The sequence below is a fragment of the Anolis carolinensis genome, chromosome 3 (genome assembly GCF_035594765.1).
Source record: "Anolis carolinensis isolate JA03-04 chromosome 3, rAnoCar3.1.pri, whole genome shotgun sequence".
Classification (NCBI taxonomy): domain Eukaryota; kingdom Metazoa; phylum Chordata; class Lepidosauria; order Squamata; family Dactyloidae; genus Anolis; species Anolis carolinensis.
The window spans coordinates 238,183,343-238,200,565 of record NC_085843.1 but is presented as its reverse complement, the minus strand read 5'-3'; the positions used below and the strand labels follow the sequence as shown (position 1 = coordinate 238,200,565).

At 41.2% G+C, this 17,223-nt stretch overlaps 1 protein-coding gene across 30 annotated transcripts in view; it reads left to right on the top strand.

Moving 5' to 3' along the window:
* Positions 1–3,734: 3,734 nt before the first annotated feature.
* kif1a (kinesin family member 1A) overlaps positions 3,735–17,223 on the top strand; it is a 138,729-nt gene continuing 125,240 nt past the window's right edge. For all 30 annotated transcript variants that reach the window (XM_003218379.3, XM_008106434.2, XM_062976456.1 and 27 more), the window contains exon 1: positions 3,735–3,880. The gene's annotated coding sequence lies outside the window, so the exon portion shown is untranslated. The remainder of the gene's footprint in view (positions 3,881–17,223) is intronic.

The following is a 17,223-nucleotide window of genomic DNA, read 5'->3' as shown; positions in this document are numbered from 1 at the left end:
TCTCTCTCTCTCTCTTCCTCTGTGGTGATACCTAACACAAAGGGAACACTCCAAGTGGCCAGCTACTGGTCAAAGGACATTTAGCAGCATGCCAATTTTTTTTTTTTAAAAAAACGTTGTTTATATTTTCAAATACATTAAAACATGTACCCTCAGTTCGCTTCTGACATGATAAATAATAAGGGTGTGTATAAACTGCAACTGCAGTTGCAACTTTAAAGAAACAACCATCCTCTGCTAACCAAATATATTTTTGAGGTGGCATGTCTTTGTCCTTAGCAGTTCAAAGACATGGTTCTTCAGTCTAACAGCTGAGTTACCTGTGTGCCATTATATGAATGCTTATGAATATCACTTGTTCAAAGGGTTGACTTCTAACAAGGCCATGCTTTTCTTGACTAGTGGTTTTCAAAAGGTGGTCTCCACATGTTCATGGAGATTCGCATTTGCCAAACAGATACCCTGTTTTCCCGAAAACAAGACAGTGCCTTATATTAATTTTTGCTCCCAAAGATGCTCTAGGTCTTATTTTCAGGGGATGTCTTATTTTTCCATGAAGAAGAATTCACATTTATTGTTGAACAAAAAAAATGAACATTTATTATATACTGTACAGTAGTTGTCATCACAAACCAGCATAACCAGACAAACTGTGAATCCTATCAAGAATTTCTTGTTACTACCATTATTTCCATGTACAACACTTTATGGTATGTACATTTACCAATCTTGCATGCTCTGGTGTTCTGTTCAGCAGGCACGCTTCCAAACAAAAACTTTGCTAGGTCTTACTTTCGGGGGAGGTCTTATATTTAGCAATTCAGCAAAACCTGTACTAGGTCTTATTTTCTGGGGATGTCTTATTTTAGGGGAAACAGGGTAGGACATCATTTTTTTCCTTTTCAATAAGGTTATGATTGCCACTTATTCCCAAAGGGATATGTATGTGCCCAGAAACTGGATGCAGTTATTTTTAATAGGTTATATCCAATAAGCCAGGTGAGGAAGGGGTCCCCCTTTTCTTTTTCTATAGGCAAGTGAAGGAGCCCCCACTTTTCTCTACTCCACTTAGAAGGAATCTCCTTCCCAGCCTCTCTTCAAGCCAGGGGAGCCCTCCCTTCCCTGCTTCCCACAGACAGGCCTAGGAAAGCCTGAAAACCTGGCTTTTCACCCAGGCTTTTGGTCAAGATCGCCCTTCCCCATCATAATTATCATCATAATTACAATTATACTCCTCGGCCTTTTGTACTGGTTGCACTTCTCCTGATTACTTGATATTAATTCAGGGCTCCTCCCAACCCAATGTGACCTTAATTGAATCTGTTGCACTTTATCTATTTCTGAATTTGCAACTCATAATGTGCACTTTGCTTATCCACTTTTGCAACCTCATTTGTTTTACTTCGATGTTTTATTACTATGTTTCTGTCCCCCCCCCCCTTTTTGGTTATTGTGTATACAGTAGAGTCTCGCTTATCCAATGTAAACGGGCCAGCAGAACGTTGGATAAGCGAATATGTTGGATAATAAGGAGAGATTAAGAAAAAGCCTATTAAACCTCAAATTAGGTTATGATTTTACAAATTAAGCACCAAAACATCATGTTATACAACAAATTTGACAGAAAAAGCAGTCCAATACACAGTAATGCTATGTAGTAATTACTGTATTTATGAATTTAGCACCAAAATATCACAATTTATTGAAAACATTGACTACAAAAATGCGTTGGATAATCCAGAACGTTGGATAAGCGAGTCTTGGATTAGTGAGACTCTACTATATATTATTACTGGTTTTTGTTACTGTATTTTGATGTTTCCTGTTTTTGTTATTGTTTTGTATCTGATTTTGCTGTAAGCCGCCCCGAGTCCCCTTCGGGGGACATGGAGGCGGGATATAAATAAACTTATTATTATTATGATTATTATTTTATTATGACACAGCAAACAAGATAGATATGCTGGATTTCGTATCACAAAATCACAAGTCGAACACTTCCCAAGTGTCTAGGATTGTGTGATGTATTTTCGGATGATGTGTGCAGAACCCAGTAGGGTGGCCTTTTGCAGTTGGCAGATCGTAATGTTGTCTTTTTTTTCTTTTTCTTTTTGATACATCATAACAATTAACTATTTTTGCCATACATAACTTATTTCAGTATACATTGTTCCAAAGGTAACTATTTCTTAAATGACATTTTAAACAGTTCTTAGAAATGTATCACCCTCCACCCCACCCTCCCCCCATACCCCCCACCCCCCTGGAACAGCCATTCAAAATTGTCAATACATCAGTTTAATCGTGTGGAACGCCTGGTTCAAGGTACGGTATCTTTCGTCTCCGTCTATTTTGTCGATTAGAACAGTCCATTTCCTTAACCAGTCTTGATCTTTTAGGCTATTTGTATAAAAAATTTTCTTTTGAATGATGAAATCGTTAATTATATATTCTGATATATAAGTCCACCAGGTTTCTACATCCCATTTTGTATCATCCCTCCATCCTCGGGCTATCGTGGCTTGTATTGCGGCTGTCATATATTTTAGAATCTCTGTCCAGTTATTATTATCTTCCCTTACCTTTACTGTGAGAGACATGTATCTAGCTTTGTCCCATAGATCGTAATTTTGTCAATGTCTATTGTTTCCAAATGCCGGCTGAGATCTTTTGGCACGGCACCCAGTGTGCCCATCACCACCGGGACCACCTGCACTGGTTTCTGCCAGAGTCTTTGAAGTTCAATCTTGAGGTCCTGATAGCGGCTGAGTTTTTCCTGTTGTTTTTCGTCAATGCGACTGTCACCTGGGATGGCAACATCAATTATTATTATTATTATTATTATTATTCAATGCTAATCAAAGTGGCCAATTGCAATATTCACCCTTGCCTCAGACAGACGAGAGTTCTTTCTCCCATCCTGAACATTTCACAGATACATAACCCCCAATTGCCTAGTTTCCAATAGACCTCACAGACCTCACTGCTCCCCACAGACAGGCCTACCGTGTTTCCCCGAAAATAAGACAGTGTCTTATATTATTTTTTACTCCCAAAGATGCGCTAGGTCTTATTTTCAGGGGATGTCTTATTTTTCCATGAAGAAGAATTCACATTTATTGTTGAACAAAAAAATTAACATTTATTCTATACTGTACAGTAGTTGTCATCACAAACCAACATAACCAAACCAGACAAACTGTGACTTCTGTCAAGAATTTCTTGTTACTACCATTATTTCCATATACAACTGGTATGTACATTTACCAATCCTGTTTTGTTTGGTGGGCGCCGGGCATGCTTCCAAACAAAAACTTTGCTAGGTCTTACTTTCGGGGGAGGCCTTATATTTAGCAATTCAGCAAAACCTCTACTAGGTCTTATTTTCTGGAGATGTCTTATTTTAGGGGAAACAGGGTAGGAAGGACTCCCCTTTTCCTCCCCCCAATGAGCAGGGGTCCCCCTTCTCTGCTCCCCTCCAGCCAAGCAAAGGAGAGCTCCCTTCTCTCCCCTCCCCATCCAGAAGCAGTATCCCCCTCCCCTTCTCTGTCCCCCTCCTCTCCCCCCTCCCCTCCCTCCAATGGCGCAGTGAGGGGGCCGCTGAGCAGCCCATCCCCCCTCCCTCCCTCCCCCCTCCCTCCCTTTCAGCATCAGCAGCGTCAGCAGCCCCCCCTCCCACCAGGGCCCCTCCCTCCCGACTGCTGCGGTCAACAGGCTGCTGGCTCCCCTCAGCCAATCAGAGCGCGGAGAGGGCCCAAAGGGGCGGGGCCAGCGAGGAACCTGCAGGAACCGAGCATCCTTGGAGAGAGCGCAGCATCAGCACCACAAGCCTCCCGCCGATGCCCGAGCCGGCCCTCGAGCCCTTTTGCACCGCAGGAAGGTAAGCCCGCCTGTCATGGCTCGCCTGCCCCACCTCTGCCCCCCCCCCCCCGCACCCTTTCCTCCTGGCTGGATCTGCCTCGCCCTTTGCAGGGCTCCCCCACTGACCCATATCTGCAGAGCATCCCTGGGATGCATACAATGCGGCTGGCGGTTGCGTATTTCTTCGCCTTCATCCCTTCCTCGCCTTGGCAGGGTTTCAAGAAAGGACAATGGAGCATTTCTCTTTCCAGCTTCGTGGGGGAAACAATGGTGTGGCTCTGTGACCATGGGTGGGATTTTTAGGGTGCCTTCCCCACCTCCTCCTCTTTCCTCCCTAGCCTAATGGATGCCTTTGCAAAGCATCCAAGGATAGGGAGGAAAGAGGAGGAAGCAGGGATTGCACCCTAAAAAAAATCTCCCCGTTTCGTCTTTCCCATTCCCTGCCAAGCCTAGCCTGGGTGTTTGTGTGTATTTGGAGGACAGTCAGTGCTGCGAGTGTCAGAAAGCCATAGGGGACAAGTCCTTAGAAAGAGGGAATGGTTCATTCCTTTCAAGGTTAGCCCCCTGGTTCCTTTCACAGACAAAGGCCTTTCTTGGGATGAGTGCCCATTGTGTTGCTCTGCGTCTTCCAGGCTGCATGGCCATGTTCCAGAAGCATTCTCTCCTGACGTTTTGCCCACATCTGTGGCAGGCATCCTCAGAGGTTGTGAGGTCTGTTGGAAACTAGGCAAGTGGGGTTTGTATATCTGTGGAATAATGTCCAGGGTGGGAGAAAGATCAGGACCAGCTAACACCTCCCAACAAAGGATTCCCCTAGGCAGTAAGCAGCCAGACCTTGAAGCTGAAAGGCAATTATAAATCATCGATGATGCCTCATGAACTTGAATGTATACTGTAGTTGTTTTTCTTAATCTGTTCATCCTATTATGTTTATATTATTGATGTACTCTGATTGTTGTTCATGTGATTTTAATATGTTGTAAGCCGCTTTGGGTCCCATGAGGGAGAAAAGCGGGATATAAATAAAGATTTATTATTATTATTATTATTCAATGCTAATCAAAGTGGCCAATTGCAACATTCACACCTGCCTCAGACAGACGAGAGTTCTTTCTCCCATCCTGAGCATTTCACAGATACATAAAACCCAATTGCCTAGTTTCCAATAGACCTCACAACCTCTGAGGATGCCTGTGAAACGTCAGGAATGAATGCTTTTGGAACATGGCCATACAGCCCGGAAAACTCACAGCAACCCAGTGATTCCGGCCATGAAAAGCTTCAACAACACAGTGCCTATTGTCCTGTGCATATTTTTCCTGGCGAGGGAGACACCCTTTCTGACAGAGAAAGATGTGATGTTTGTGTGCCTCCTCTTTGAGGAGGAAAATAGACCCTTTTCATGGTTGGGAGCAGATGAATTATTCTCCGGGCTTCTGAATTAACCTCCACCAGAAATGTATGGCTTGGGAATGCCACCCCACGTCCCCACCCCACCCCCTTGCGCCAATGACACAGGGCCATGGAGAGATTGCAGAGTCATGGGGGTTGGCGAAGGCCTGCCAATCCTTGTTGGTGGCATCTGCATTCGGAGCTGCTTCCGTGGCGTCCCACAAGATCCTAAACTTAAACTATTCTAGTCATATTATTTATTATTTATTTATCTACTGTACTGATACCCCTCCCTTCTCACTCAGGGCAGCTTACCAACTATGGCAATGATTCAATGCCAGATTCAGACAATAACAATAACAGCAAAACACAATATTATAAAACTATAAAAACATATACACATCAGTTAGAAATAATCTATCAGATGATTAAAACATATCAAAGGTCTAGCACCAGATGAGCTTTATAAACATTGCACCAATTTCTTTCACTCTTCTTATACAGGTACTGTCATACTTATGGGTCGTATTAATCCCCGAAGGTTTGCTTAAATAGCCAGGTCTTAAGATTTTTCCTAAATCTGAAGAGTGAGGGGGCTGTTCCGATATTGATTCGGCAAGATGAGTGTGCAGGTGGGGATGGATTCAACATTTCTGCCTTGGAAGTCTGCTTCATTCCCGATTTATCTGTGGGAGGCCTTTGGTGTATTTCATGACTTCATCTCCTCTGGGGGGTTGTCTTCCAAAGTCTTCCAAGGCGTTGCAGAAGACATCTGTGGTGTGGAGTATGTCCTTTAAAAATGCTGTTTTGCACAGTGAAGGGAGAACAAGCCCTTAAGCAAAAGTGGGTGTTTTGCCATCTGATGTATTGGCGGAGAAAGAAGCCAGGAGGTGAAGGAGAAAAAAAGCCGGGAGGTGAAGGAAAAGAGCCTTCAGACCCTTAAAAATATTCTTGTTCAGATATGGGTGGAGAGCTTGGTGGGGTGTCAGCCATTTTACAGGGTTGAGAACCTGCACTGCTATAGTAGCAGCAGCATTCCCTGCTATGCCTTGTAGCAACCTACGTTAGTACTACAAACTGACTGGGAATGCTTGTTTATGTAATATGTAAGTTATGCTTGCCTCTTAGAAATGAAAGGAGGTGATATATATTTGAAAACATCCTGAGGTTAATGTAGAATGTGTTTTTGTTTTTTTGGTATTATAAAACTAGTTGGCAGTATATGTGTTGTGACAATAATAATAATAATAATAATAATAATAATAATAATAATAATAATATTTCTTACCCGCCTATCTTCATGGCTTGAGGTGGGTTACAACATAGTTAAAACACATAACCATTGTTTTTCTGTATTATAAAATCGCACAAACTGGTTGGCAGTATATGTGTTGTGACAGTAATAATAATAATAATAATAATAATAACAACAACAACAACAACAATAATAATACTAATTTTATTTCTTATGTCCCTCTCCTCATGGCTCGAGGTGAGTTACACATAACCATAATCAAGATTATATAAATACATGTATTAAAATGTATTTCTATAAAAAGATACATTAACGGGAGAGTCTAAATTACTCTATTTTTCAACTAAAAGATTCACTTTCCTCCCAACAACTCTAAATTGCAGGTTTTTAAGATATATATAAATGATAGGGTTTTTTTCTGTTGGTGGTACTGAAATTAGTATTACAATCCATTGTGTCCTAGAATAGGAGAAATATGGTATTAACAGTATTTCTGTGATTAAATCTAGCAATTGTCCTGAGCCCCATAAGGGTTTCTACCAGCTCCCTGACATTTTCTGGGTGTGACAGCTTCTTGCTGTCAGCTAGGAATGATGCATTTTTCTGAACGGTTGTGCAAAGACGGGAAAAAAAAGAGCTCGTGGACATTAGATACATGGCAGAGGTTATGCTTCTGGAAGTCCAGGAGGCAATTGCAGATTGCACCACGGCCTGTTTGGAAGTCACTCGAGGCCATCTTAGTTGGGAACAGAATGACTGCTGGCAACATGGCTGAATGTAATGACTTTTGCCAGCATGCCAGGGCCCTACCCAAAAGCATGCCCTCTCTAAATCATGCTGAGGGATGCAAACATTTTTATGTAGCAGTATAAAATCTTAGGCAGAATTCAAGGAAGGCCATAAATATAATTATTTCCCTGCTGTCATGAATTCATGCCAGAGCATTTCCAGAGAGACAGAAGTAAACAAGGACTTAAGAATATGGATTTCCTGCAATGTGGGCTCTTTGGGGGGTAGATAATAACTTACGGGTTTATTTCCATGAAGAGACAAAAAGGTTAGTTGAGGGTTAGAAGCCTCATGCTATGGGAGAAAGGAGAGATTAATCTTTACCCTCCACCATCTATATATATATAAAAGAGTGATGGCATCATGGCGACCGACAAAACAACAAAACTACAGGCCCCTCAACCTCGAAATTTGACAACACAACCCATCATCCACGCCTCTAGGTTGATACAACAAAAAGAAAAGAAAAATAAAGTCCTAATTAGAGGGAGAGAAATAATTGCTTTTATCCAATTGCTGCCAGTTAGAAGGCTAAGCTCCTCCAACTTGGTCTCCTAGCAACCCAATAAAAATAATAAAAAACACTAAAAATAATTAAAAACACTACAATAAAATACTATAATAACAGAAAATAATTAAAAATAATACAAGAAAACAATAAAATATAATAAATAAAAAGATAACTTACAATAAAATTAATTAAAAATACAAATAACGTCAAATAAAAATTACACAACAATTTTTAACCAATACCACCACCACTTTGCCACAGCAACGCGTGGCCGGGCACAGCTAGTGCCTTATATACTGAATAATAATAATTTATGTGTAATCCTATAAATGTTTGTTCAGAGGTAAGCCCCATTGTGATCAGTGAGGCTTACTCCCAGGTAAGTGGGTGTACATTTACCACTTTATATTCACCACTATGATTATTTTTTACTCACTAAAGTAACTGTGGCTGATGCAAGCATATGTCATCCACAGTAGTCTGTGACGAGGTTATTTTGTGCTATGCACAGATGGTTTGATTGTTAAGGTAGCCACATTTCTTATACATCAGCCCTTTCAAAACAGGTTTCAATGAGATGGACTGCAGAGTATTCACCTTGGCTCACTTCCAATTTGCAGTGATGACTTCTGTGACTGGCTGTTATCACACCTTATAGGTTTTTGGTTTCTTCTGGTGTATCTTTTTTCAGTTCCAAGTTAAAGCAGGCCTAGTATTTTTTCATCTTCTACTTCAATAGTCCTCAAATCAGGATGCTGGCTGGGGATGCTGGGAATTATCATCCAAAACGTCTGGAGGTTGTCTGTTTGTGAAAATTTGGTTCCATAGCCCTAAGGAGAAGATCACTGCAATGAGCTCTAAAAGCCACTGGGTGTGTAACCCTTAGCCAGCAGCATTCTGACAAAGGAGGGTTCTTTGGATTATCAATCAAAACATTTTCACAATGTTATAATATATTATAATATATTTTCCTTTTCTTTATGAGTTCTTGGTTCCTTTGCCTAAAAATATGCTTCCTTCACCTTTTAAATACAAACTCCTAAATATTTCAGCTCAAACACTCCCAGACATTCTCTCTCTCTCTCTCTCTCTCTCTCTCTCTCTCTCTGTAATGGCGTTCATTGCAGAGACTTGATACACAAACAATATGAACTAAAGGTCAAATTAGAAATAATGCAACAAGAAGCAGCAGGTACCGAAGGGACTGTAATATCCTGTTTTAAACCACTGGGCCATCCAAGATGCCTTAAACACTGCAGTTCAATGTGGTCCACATTGGTCATGTAAGGCAGTTTCAGACTGCATTATATGGCAGTGTAGATGTGGCCTCAGATGACATAGGGTGCATTTACACCAGTGGTTCCCAAGATTTTTCTGACCAGGCGATAGGGCCACTGCAAGGAGAAGATGGGGTGATGGTGACAGGGGATAGGGAAAAGGCAGAACTGCTTAATGCCTTCTTTGCCTCGGTCTTCTCACAAAAAGAAAGCCATCTTCAACCTCAGCAACATGGAATGGACGAAGGATTGGGGGAAATCCAACCCCAAATAGGGAAACAAGTTGTCCAGGAACACCTGGCCACTCTAAACGAATTCAAGTCGCCAGGGCCAGATCAGCTACATCCAAGAGTATTGAAGGAACTAGCGGAAGTTATTTCAGAACCACTGGCAATCATCTTCGAGAGTTCTTGGAGAACAGGAGAAGTCCCAGCAGATTGGAGGAGGGCGAATGTGGTCCCTATCTTCAAGAAGGGAAAAAAGAACGACCCAAACAATTACCGTCCGGTCAGCCTCACATCAATACCAGGCAAGATTCTGGAAAAGATCATTAAGGAAGTGGTCTGCAAACACTTAGAAACAAATGCGGTCATTGCTAATAGTCAACACGGATTTACCAAAAACAAGTCATGCCAGACTAATCTGATCTCTTTTTTCGATAGAGTTACGAGTTGGGTTGATACAGGGAATGCTGTGGATGTAGCGTACCTGGATTTCAGTAAGGCCTTCGACAAAGTCCCCCACGACCTTCTGGCAAACAAACTAGTAAAATGTGGGCTAGACAAAACTACGGTTAGGTGGATCTGTAATTGGCTAAGCGAACGAACCCAAAGGGTGCTCACCAATGCGTCGTCTTCATCATGGAAAGAAGTGACAAGTGGAGTGCCGCAGGGCTCCGTCCTGGGCCCGGTTCTGTTCAACATCTTTATTAACGACTTAGACGAAGGGTTAGAAGGCACGATCATCAAGTTTGCAGATGACACCAAACTCGGAGGGATAGCTAACACTCCAGAAGACAGGAGCAGAATTCAAAACGACCTTGACAGACTAGAGAGATGGGCCGAAACTAACAAAATGAAGTTCAACAGGGACAAATGCAAGATACTTCACTTCGGCAGAAAAAATGGAAATCAAAGATACAGAATGGGGGACGCCTGGCTTGACAGCAGTGTGTGCGAAAAAGATCTTGGAGTCCTCGTGGACAACAAGTTAAACATGAGCCTACAATGTGATGCGGCAGCTAAAAAAGCCAATGGGATTTTGGCCTGCATCAATAGGGGAATAACGTCTAGATCCAGGGAAGTTATGCTCCCCCTCTATTCTGCCTTGGTCAGACCACACCTGGAATACTGTGTCCAGTTTTGGGCACCACAGATGAAGGGAGATGCTGACAAGCTGGAAAGCGTCCAGAGGAGGGCGACTAAAATGATTAAGGGTCTGGAGAACAAGCCCTATGAGGAGAGGCTTAAAGAGCTGGGCATGTTTAGCCTGCAGAAGAGAAGGCTGAGAGGAGACATGATAGCCATGTACAAATATGTGAGGGGAAGTCATAGGGAGGAGGGAGCAAGCTTGTTTTCTGCTGCCCTGCAGACTAGGACACGGAACAATGGCTTCAAACTACAGGAAAGGAGATTCCACCTGAACATCAGGAAGAACTTCCTCACTGTGAGGGCTGTTCGGCAGTGGAACTCTCTCCCCCGGAATGTGGTGGAGGCTCCTTCTTTGGAAGCTTTTAAGCAGAGGCTGGATGGCCATCTGTCGGGGGTGCTTTGAATGCGATTTCCTGCTTCTTAGCGGGGGGTTGGACTAGATGGCCCTTGAGGTCTCTTCCAACTCTACTATTCTATGATTCTATGATTCTATGATTCTAGGGACCACATTAAGCAGGGACCACTTGAAGAGGGACCACTTGAAGAGGAACCACTCTCCAACATTAGTACCAAAAGGGTTATGAATCAGTTTTTGGTCAACTTTGGATTTGGCTTCGTTATTTGGGGTGCTGATTCAGAAAACTGCATTGGATAGACCACATCAGCTCTAGTTTCTGATTCAGAACATATGCCATCCAGTAGTCGCCATTTGCTTTCCCACGGAAAACCATATTTAATAATCTAGAACTGATGTGGTCTATCCAATGCAATGGTCAGCTCTGTGGAAAGGAGTAGTAAAATAAATAAAATTAAATAAATAAAGAGGAAAGAGGTTCGCGGACCAGATTTTTGTTCTCACGGCCCACTGCAGGGCTGCGGCCCACAGGTTGAGAACCACTGATCTACACCTTAGGATTAATGCAGTTCGACACCACTTTGAATGCCATGGCTCAGTGCAGCTTTACAAGCCTTCTCTGGCTAAGAGAGCTGATACCTCACCAAACTACAACTCCCAGGATTCCATTGCATTCAGCCATGGCAGTTAAAGTGGTGTCAAACTGCATTAATCTGACAGTGTAGTTGCACCCATAGCTTGGTGAGCCGTAAGTCTTCATGCAGGAAGTCCTTGAGAAGCTATACATAGAGATGCTAGGGGTTGGAGCTATGGTGTTATATATTCAAAGCATGTGCTCTTCCAATAAGCCAGAGCCCCCTTCCTCAGTCTCTATAAAGAGTTCAGGTTAGAAGCAGCCTACTGTGAGGACAAATGAAGCACTGTCTGAATGAGTCAACAGTGTGAAATGGTTGCAGAAAAAAGGGAAATGCTCTTTTGATTTCTATCAGCAAAAGATTTATCTTCACAGCCAGGGCTATTTGCTACAGGCTGGTTCTCATTTCATTGTGTCCAGTCCCAGATGTATCTTTTTTCAAAGAAAGAAAACAAATTGAAGGCAATTCAGATGTAAGCAGAGATAGGACCATATTTTGGTTTTCAAATGTTAAAAAAATACCATTGAGAAGGAGAATCATAATTAATCAACGAGGCAGAGGGAGAGATAAAATAATAACAAAGAAAAGAAACAGGGATTGAAGTAGCATTGTATAGATTTAAAAAGTATTGGGAATAGTACAGTTATAATTGTCTGGTGGAATAAATTGCTAAAAGATGATGGTGGTGGTTTTGAATTAGATGGTTCGATTATCACCTGTTAGGAATACATGTACATACTCATATATAAAGGGATACAATGAAAAAAACCCTTTGAATCAGAATTAAATTCATAATTCTGTCATGATTTCTCCAGGGTATTCTGCTATCTGCATTCATTTAAAATCAATCTTTGTTATTTTTATGGTGTTGTAACACATTGTGTGTGTGTCACGAAATGTGCCATACTAAGGGTGTGCCAACTTGCACATAAAATCAGGGGCAACTCTGCTCAAGAAAATGCAGTCTCTCCACTGTTGTTGTTGTTGTTCATTTATATTCAGCTTAATGTTTGTTGTATAGCTAAAAACAGATAGAAGATCAGCATTAAAATTGAATCAAACCATCAAGAATTGTAAAACAATTAAAAACTGCAATTAAGAATAATCAAAAAGCAGTTTGAGAAGTACAATTAAAACAATATAGCACTTTATTTGTTTTTAAAAAACCTTCGCTTAGTAAACCCTAGCATAAGTAAAGGTAAAGGTTTTCCCATGACATTAAGTCTAGTTGTGTCCAACTCTGGGGGTTGGTTCTCATCTCCATTTTTAAGCTGAAGAGCTGGCATTGTCCGTAGACACCTCCTAGGTCATGTGGCCGGCATGACTCCATGGAGTGCCATTACCTTCCCGCCAGAGTGGTTCCTATTGATCTATTCACATTTCCATGTGTTCGAACTGCTAGGTTGGTAGAAGCTGGGGTTAACAGCGGGAGCTCACCCCCGCTCCCTGGATTCAATCCGTTGACCTTTCAGTCAGCAAGTTCAGCAGCTCGGTGGTTTAATCCACTGCACCACCAGGGACTCCAAAACCCTAACATAGATTTACTTAAATGTAAATGTGTATAAATAGAATTTAGGGAAAATTTTGACAGAATACAGAGTCTCTTAACATCAGAATAAACAAATATAGGATTTCCCTGTCAATTGGATATTTCATGAAGACATTCTTATTGCCTGCCTTCAAGTCATTTCTCACTTTAGGCGACCCTGTTATGTGGTTTTCTTGACAACATTTGTTCAGAGATAGTTTGCCATTGCCGCCCTCTTGAGGCTGAGAATGTGTGACTTGCCCTAGGTTACTAGAGGTTTTCCGTGGCCATACGAAGATTCAGACTTGTGTGTCTTAGAGTCCTTCAGTTCTCAAACCATTCTGCCTTTCATTAAAATATTTAGATTTTATACATATTTATACTATTATTAAATTAGTATAATATTATAGTATTTATAAAATAGGTTGTTATTGAGTACATGTTTTTACAATGTTTTTAGAGGGTGTTTTATTGTACTGTAAGGTATTTTTTGTTGACATATTTGTAATTTTGTTTTATCGGGCTTGGTTCCCATGCAAGCTGCCTCGAGTCCCTTCGGGGAGATGGGGCGGGATATCAAAATAAAGTTGTTGTTGTTGTTGTTGTTGTTAGCATAAAATAAAAATGTATATAATCTTAAAGCATGAACCCAAATGTTGAGGGGTTTCTTCCTCTGCCTTTTTGGTCAAAATGTTTAAAAAGGGCTGAAAAACCCGTATATACGGTATGTACTTTTTAAAGAAACATTGGAAACTCAACATTCTGGAGAGGGACATAGAATATCCATGAAGGAACCAAACCCATGTTCCAAATATGGTAATGGTTTTTGTTCCCACATGAATAACCAGAAATAAAATCAGAATTTTCATTCAAATTCAGCAGGACCAGAAATAAAAATTAACCCAGGCTGCATCTACACTGACATATAATCCAGTTGCAGAATGCAAATTAACTGCTTTGAACTGGATTATATGAATCTACACTGCCATATAATCCATTTCAATGCATTCAGAAACGGGATGTCTGTAGCAGAGTAATGGTCTGGGGTGTTTAAAGCTGTGCAATGGTATAATAAGGAGCAGCCTTGTAAGAAATGCAAAGTATTACTTTAGTTGTCCGTTATTATATATCCTTCACTCTTTTAACATCTCAGCTTTTCAAATTCAGCATAGTTTTGTTTTGAATTTCAAGTGGAAGGAGAGTTTCATGGTGATTTATTACTTTTGTACAGTGAATGAAATAAAAATTGATTCCCACCTTTCCACGGATGCTCCTTTGTCTTGTGTTCAGTGGACAGAAACAGAGGGTGTGGCCCCGTTCAGAGAGAAGGGGTCAGAGCGAAGACGTCCCTGCAGACCCAAGAAATGATCTCTGTGGACTAGAATAATTACGTCAGCCACAAGGCATTCCCAGCACTTGCTCTATTAGCCCAACAATGGAACAGCCTGCACAAACACAATTCCATTTATCTGTATTGCAACTGGTAAATGGAGCTTGCAACAAAATGTAAGCCAGCCATACCTCTTTCTTGGATACTTCACTGCAACATGATTCTCTTTGTCCAGCTGGCATGCTACAAACTTTGTAAAGATTTGTATGCGGCTCAGGTAATAGGTCAATAATTGTACAATTTGCCATCTTGTTCTTCAGGGGTTTTTTTTGTGCATTAATCATTAGTGTTTATTTAAATTACCCAACAACCAGTGCAAAAACTTTTATGTTTTCCTTTATTATTTTTGTATTTATTTATGTTCCTGCTTTTGGAATCTGCCACCTTACAAGGCAGCATGTTGGCAAGCATATTTTCCCACCATAATATCTCATTCCACTCATTAGATATACTTAGTTTCCAGAGTTGGCATAATGTTTGAAATATTTACAAATCGAATCCACTTTTTACTATTTATTTATTTGCTGTAAATAGAGCTACTGAACTGTAAGGTGTGTTTATTTGGCCAGTTTAAAAGGAATAAACAATAAAGAAACATAACAAAATGGTAAAACTAGAAGAAACCATCAACATTAGTAAAACAAAGAGTGTTGTTTTGTCTCCAGTCGTTCTTTATGGTGTCAGGTTGACATAATGTATTCATTCCCATAAAAAAGAAATGAGAAAAGGAAACCAATATTCAGGTACTGTGCATAGTCTCTTGTAAAAGTCTTCCTCTTATGTAGTTTTTAGAAAGGATTGTGGGTCTGTAATTATGTGAATAAGTCACCTAAAACGTTGTCATTCAAAATAAATGATAAATAAATATATTTATTTATCATTTATATACTTAATATATTTTTTCAATTATTACAGAAAAAAAGTTTTCCAAAAAGAGTGTTGTCGAAGGCTTTCATGGCTGGAATCACGGGTTGCTGTGAGTTTTCCAGGATGTTCCAGAAGCATTCTCTCCTGACATTTCACCCACATCTATGGCAGGCATCTTCAGACCTCACAACCTCTGAGGATGCCTACCATAGATGTAGGCGAAACGTCAGGAGAAAATGCTTTGAGAACATGCAGCCTAGAAAACTCGCATCAACCCATTTCTCTCAATTTCCCCCATTTTTTAAAAAAATCCTGAGTTTACCAAGAGGAGGAATGGACTGTTCTTTCCTAGAGGTCTCCAACAGAAATTAGCCTGCCACCCACTGGGGAAGCTATAGCTCTAGATTTCTAGCACTAAGCACGGAGTTGAACTCGAGAGAGTACAAAACTTCAGATTTTATGAGCCCATGATTCAGGGTGCAATGAATTCAGAGCTCTTGAACTGTTTTCTGTCCGAAGATAATTGAATGGAGGTCGCTATTCAAATATTATTTTCTTGGCAAAGGCAGGTCTGACTCCAGTCTTTATGAAAAATATCTTGATTTTGTATTGGAGTTGGCCAATTCTTTCTGAGTTTGGGATGATACAGAATGAGGGACGCCTGGCTCGACAGCATTATGTGTGAAAAAGATCTTGCAGTCCTCGTGGATGACAAGTTAAACATGAGCCTACAATGTGATGCGGCGGTGAAAAAAGCCAATGTATAAATAGGACTCTAGTGTCTAGATCAGTGGTTCCCAAACTTATTTGGCCTACTGCTCCCTTTCCAGAAAAAATATTACTCAGTGCCCTGGAAATTATTTTTTAAGTTTTTTAAATAGCAATTAAACAGAAAGATATATGTACCTTTGGCCATCACCTCTCCCCTGGATTGATGCAGCACCCACCAGGGGGCAGTAGCTCCCACTTTGGGAATCACTGGTCTAGATCCAGGGAAGTCATGCTCTCCCTCTATTCTGCCTTGGTCAGACCACACCTGGAATCCTGTGCCCAATTCTGGGCACCGCAATTGAAGGAAGATGTTGACAAGCTGGAATGTGTTCAGAGGAGGGCGATGAAAATAACCATGGGTCTGGATAACAAGCCCTACGAGGAGTGGCTGAAAGAGCTGGGCATGTTTAGCCTGCAGAGGAGAAGACTGAGAGGAGATATGATGAGGCCATGTATAAATATGTGAGGGTAAGTCATAGGGAGGAGGGAGCAAGATTGTTTTCTGCTGCCCTGGAGACTAGGGCGCATAACAATGGCTTCAAACTACAGAAAAGGAGATTCCACCTGAACATTAGCAAGAACTTATTCACTGTGAGAGCTGTTCAGCAGTGGAACTGTCTGCCCCGGAGTGTGGCGGAGGCTCCTTCTTTAGAGGATTTTCAGCAGAGGTTGAATGGCCATCTGTCAAGGGTGCTTTGAATGTGATTTTCCTGCTTCTTGGCAGGGGGTTGGACTGGATGGCCTGTGAGGTTTCTTCCAACTCTATGATTCTGATTTATACAGTGGTATGGGTACAAAAGTCTGAGAACCGTACTTCATAAAGTAACTTTTCTAAGCTCCAAACAGAAAAATTCAGTTTCCGGAGAATACTGAAGACTTGAGAAATATCTCAAGATATGAGAAATATCCTTTGAGCTGTCATTCATTCTCTTCCAATCCTTCATCCTTTCCCCCTGTATTTCCATCCCATCTTTCATCAGTAAACAAAGGATCCTGAATATGGCTGAGGACTGTGGCTGAGCCGAGTGCTGCACTTAGATCGCTGAATTATTTATACTGAAAACAAACCTGGAGGTGAGCCCTGGAGGCTTAGCTTTGTTACTCAGATGTGCAGAGTAGCCAGGCGGATGCGATTTTATATCAGTTTTGGAAAGAGGAGAATGCCAAGAAGGAAAACATGAGGGGAGATATTGTGTCCCTTGCAGTTGATGCTGGATCATTT